Genomic DNA, 5,565 nt, shown 5'->3' with positions numbered 1-5,565 from the left:
ATTCTTTTAGTGCAGTGTTTTTTTCAGATTGGGTTTCCTGCTTATGTTTCTGCAGTTGCTTCTTTACTTCATCTGCTACGAGTTCTGAGAGTTCTTTTTTATTTCAGAAAAGAATTGCACTCTGATTTCCTCTATATCTTTCTTCTGTTGCTTATTTACTATCGACGCTCTTGATTCATGCATTTGAGCAGAGCTAGTGTCCTCCACACTTGTTCTGGGTGGGCACTGGGTTGCTTCCATATGTTTCTGCGTTTGATTCTTTAGTGCAGATGTTATTAATTCCGGAATTTCTTTTTTCATTTGCAATCTGAGATCTTCTATATCTTTCTGCAGTTGTTTTATTTCAGAAGCTGTTGATTCATTGCTTTCAGCTGTGTGATTTCCAATTTGTTCTGCGTTAGTGTCCTCTGCACTTGTTACAGGTGGGCTTGGGTTCTGAGGTTGCGTTTTGTTCCTTCTCGTCATTTTGTGTAGCACTGTCTTCTGCCCTTTGTTATAGATCTTTGCTGTAGTTATAACCTTCACACGTACTGAAGTTCAGGTGGAGCTCTACAGAGTTTGGACTTGTCCAGCTGTGTCTGGCTTAGGTCTGGCTGCTGTGCTCAGCTCCTTCCCGCTGCGGACCTGGGTAGGACTGGGTTTGGGCGTTCCCGGAACTCGGCAGAAATTCCTACTGGGCGGGAGGTGTGGGGGAGGTACGATGGAGTGGTAGGGGGCGGCCCGAGGGGTTGGGAGAGGGTTCGGCCCACGCTGCGCCTGGGCTGAGACTGGTTCCACCGGCGCCCGGCGCAGTGTAGCAAGAAGCTCTCCACACAATCACTGGGCCTGGGCTAGGACTGACATAATCATCTTTTCTGTCTCCTCTCCTCTCTTCTCCCCTCTCCGTTTTCCCTTCCTCTTCCCCCTGTGATCTTCCTTGTGATATTTAACTGATTGCAGCAACTTTAGTAATAAACACCCAACTAAACTGGCTCAATATATCTCTGGGCATGGAAACCCTACCCCAGGGAAGATTGTCACCAAAATGTTATGCAAGGGATATGAAGAAGGAAGACTCACTTCTGTTTCCACAGAAGAACTCCGCTCTTCATTCTCACTTTGAAAGTTGTCTTCTGGCTTTCATCCCAAACCCTTGGGCCCTCTAGTATCTCCTGATGTGGACTCACATGGGACCCCACAGTGAGGTCCAGTCTTCTGACTGGATCCCTAGAAGCCACAGTGTGCAGATATTTGTACTCCTCCCCCCCCCCCTGACTTTGTGGGCAGCCATTGTAAAGCAATCTTGTTTGAATATTTAAATATCTTACATTAAATCTGTCTTTCTAGACAGTACTGAGTGGTACATATCTCAGCCTCCCAGATTTCTGGGATTATAAGCATGTGCTTATAATATCCATATCCATCTGCCACATCCAATATATATTGAGCTCAGGCAGTGAGACACTCAAACAGGTCTGAGGGATTTGGGCAGGAATCAAAGTCCCAACCAGAAGGGGAAGCTGAGAGACTCTCAAGCACCCTGCTGGTTATTTGCCCAAATAAACTCTGGGCTGGCAGTCTGAGGTGATGAGAAAGAAATATTGCAAAAACCACTTTTTTTTCCCCACAATAAAATGACTTATAATCCATTATGCTTTGGTATGAAGCACTAAATTTTCATTGAGATATCAGAAAAACTACTTCCCGAGGCCTGCACATGATTTCCTATCGAGCAGGGTGAGTATGTCCACCTATCATACTCTTTAGATTTCATTTAAAAAATATTTATTTATTTATTTTGCTTTGTAATCAGTGTATTAAGACATACATGCTTTTTAACAGTTCTGATACTCAGAACAAGCATGTGAACATATGACCTTTTTTAAACACACAAGTAAAGCTACGCATCATAATTTGCTATACTATTACCACTAAATTACCGTTACTTTGGAGCATTAAGTCAAATGGGTTAAAGTAAGCCTGTAACATACCTATGGAACTTCTTACATTACACATGCAAATTATCTTTACGTGTGTTCTCTTCACTTTAATTTCAAAGTTATCCAGCTCTGAAGTCACAATGCAAGTACTTGTCATGGCCCAAAAAGAAGGGAAAAACAATGTAAATAGGAGTGGTCAACAATATCTATATCTATATCTATATCTATATCTATATCTATCTATCTATCTATCTATCTATCTATCTATATATGAAAAGATGGCACAGTAGAAAGGGATGCAATCCTAGAAATGCAGGCCCTTAAGAAGCAGCATTATGCTCAACCCCTTCTTTAGAAAGGTATCATTTCTATCACTGTTATCACAGGCTAAATTATATTTTATGCCACCTTCAAGTAATAATTGAGGCAGCAGATTGCAGAAGCATCATCATGAGTCTGACTTACTACAAATAACTGTAGACAGACCGACACTTCCACAAACTGTTTATTGCTAGTTAAATACAGTGTTAATCCATAGCTTATCAATGAAGGGTCATACACTAAAGTCACCACATACATCTAGCATTTCAGTCTAAGCTTGTCCATGTAGACAACTGAAATCAGTGACAAGGCCTGGTCCAAGAGACACCAGGGTTAGGTGCTCTTTACAGGCAGGGAACTTCATCTTGCATGCTGAAGTCATCAATCGTACAGGGCAAAGTTGGAGCTTTTGTATTTGTGTTTATTCTTCATTTAACTTTTAAAACACTACCACAATTGAATATTAAAATAAAAACAACAGCGAGTAGTGAGTAGATGATGATTCTAGTCCTTCGTACGCTCACCACTGCACACCACGTGCCAGCAGTGAGCACTATTCACTGGCCCCATTAAGAGGTCAGACATTGAACACCACCTCTGGGATGATGCTCGTCATCCTCATAGGCTTCTCCATTATAATGGGGCCATCTTTCCTGATTTGGATCAAAGTCTACCAGTTCTACCTGATCCATTTCATCAGTTTCTTCTACTTCCTTCTTCTCAGCTAAGAGCTTTTCCAGCAATGAGAGTTTATCAGGAAAGAGAAGGCCATTTTCAGGAAATTTTACCCTAAATTCAATGATTAGACAACCCTTTTCATATGGTCTACGATAAATCGGCATGCCTTCATTTAGCATACATTTGATGTCTCCATGCTTGACAGTTTGACCTGGATGAGAGGTGATGACTATTGTTCAGTTGTCACGGTGGATATTGGCTTTTGGAAGCCACACAGTGCTCCAACTAGCTGTATATCCATATCCATGAAAAGATCTTCTCCTCGTTGAGTAAAAACAGCATGACCCTTCTGATCTAACACAGTGATAGTACCTCCTGGCTCCAGCCCTGGTTCTTAGTCTCTTACATCATGGAATGTTATCTTCTGGCCATCTTTCATGCCTTTGTCAATATGAACTTCCAGAACCTTCTTTTCTCAACTATCTTCTTCCATTGAAGCTTTTACAGCTGTCTTTAGGGCTGATGCATTCTCCATGGCCCTGGCACTCCATGCACACAGACTGAATTTGCTGAACCATTCCAGATCCTATCTGATGAATCCTTATTTGCATCCCAGTACCTTGGCAGTTGGGACAGCACTCCACAGCTCCTTTCTTATCACCTCGGCCTTCACATTTGTCACAATCACATTCTTTTGCAGAGTTAGTTTCCTTGTGGCACCATTATATAAATCTTCTAAGGTAACTAAGAGTTGATGCATCACATTTTTACCTCTCCTTTCTCTCTGCATCCTTCCTCCTCCTCCAAAAAACATATCAAAGATGTCCATGGGAGAATCAAAACCACCACCAGCTCCACCCTCCTTAATTGCTTGTTCTCTTCCTTTGTCATACAATTTCCTTTTCTTGGCATCAGAGAGAACTTCATAAGTTCTTTTGAGAAATCTGTTTAAACTTTTCACCTTCACTTGGATTCTTATGAGGATGGTACTTCAAAGTCAGTTTCCTATAAGCCTTTTTAAGTTCTTCTTGGGTAACATTGGGTTTGACCCCCAAAACACTGTAGTAAGTCATTTCTTTCACCATTTTCTACAGGCAGTGAGCGGGCCGGGCCGCAGTGGGGTAGGCAGGAAGGAGCATGTAGTAGTGCGCAGGCCGAGCAGCCACTGCTCCTGCACTTCTCAGTGCATTCTGGAAAGTTCCAAAAGTTTTTATTTTAAAGAGAAGAAAAATAGAAATCAAATAGAACAGAGTTTCTTCCAAGAAGTTCTATGTAAGGAATTTCTTCTTGATATAAGAGCCTGGCAAAGTTTTATTTCCCCCAAGGAACTATCACAGCTCGTCCTCATGAGCACTGAAATATTAGGACAATGAATCCATTGCTATTTTATTTTATTTCTTATTATTTTTAACTTTGCACACATTGTTTATTTGCCATGATTTACACTATCTGTTTTTGCATCAATTGTCAGAAAGTTAAAAAAAAAGAAAGTTCCAAAGTTCTAGGGGGCCTTTTGGCTGATACGTATTTGTTCTTATTTTTTCTCCTGGGCACAAACTCATGGGCTTAATTCTACCAAGTTTGACATTAATTCGCTATTCGTAATTTGTATTTTAATATTTTCATTTTTAGAAACTATATCAGATGGCCAAACTCAGATTCTGTCCCTACCAGTATCTTTTTTTTTCTACTAGTATCTTCGTTGACACTATTCCTACTCCTACCCACGTCCACCCCCCAATACTTAATCCCCCTTTTACACTGCTGCAGTCATTGCCTCCTGGACATCACTGGAATGTCCACAGATGCCTCCCTTTCTCTGGCCTGCATGCATCCTGCTGCCTTTCAACTACCTGCAATGATGCCCAACCCTTAAGAGCTTTCAGGAATATGAGCATGGCTAGGTTTGCCACCACTGACCTGGCTCTTCCCCTAGGCTCCTGGAGGACAGGAATCTCACTGCCTGACACACAGCCAGAGCCCTACACATGCTCACTGAATGAGTGCATGAAATATTTTCATAGAATATAGCAATATGCAAAATATTATCCATCATGTTTTCATTGGAGATGAGCTTCTTGTGGAGAATCACTGTTGATTGTGAGGAACTGCCCACCAGGAAGCTTCTGGTGTGTCTATTTGGATGGCAGCATGGGTGTGTTGACTGACCTGATGATGAGTGTGAGGTTAAGAGGAGGTGTACACACACCTGGCGCTGAGCAGCGAGAGTGATGGAGTTACCAGCACTAAGACGCCGGAGGCTGGGAAGGGCTCTGTGTGGCACGGGATAAGTTCAGAGTATTTAGTAGTTATCCATATGGCAGCTTTAAGGGGAGAGCTGGAGATAAGAGATTAAGGGAAAAGCCCAAGGTGGAGAGTGATCATCTAGGAAATGTAAACTGATGGACAGATTTTAATGCTCTGAGACCGATGGGATCACGAGAGAAGCGAATATATTTGAAAAAGACAAGCTGTCTCGGGTATAACCAAGGCCAGGAGGTAGAATCACCCAGAGGACATCATTGGTGCAGTAGGAGACAACTTCAGAAAAGTTGCCATCCTGAAAGTCAAGTAGACAAGCTCATCAAGCAAGGGGAGTGATTAAGCAGGCCAAATGTGAGCTGAAGATGAAGAAGAGCAGGTGGAT

General features: G+C 42.1%; 1 pseudogene; it reads right to left on the bottom strand.

Annotated features, from left to right (window-relative positions):
* Positions 1-2,809: 2,809 nt before the first annotated feature.
* Positions 2,810-4,003, bottom strand: LOC101586585 (annotated as a pseudogene).
* Between the last annotated feature and the right edge of the window lie 1,562 nt (positions 4,004-5,565).

Source organism: Octodon degus, unplaced genomic scaffold, assembly GCF_000260255.1.
Source record: "Octodon degus isolate 3935 unplaced genomic scaffold, OctDeg1.0 scaffold00014, whole genome shotgun sequence".
In the NCBI taxonomy this organism is placed as follows: Eukaryota; Metazoa; Chordata; class Mammalia; order Rodentia; family Octodontidae; genus Octodon; species Octodon degus.
This window is presented reverse-complemented; position numbering and strand designations above follow the sequence as displayed.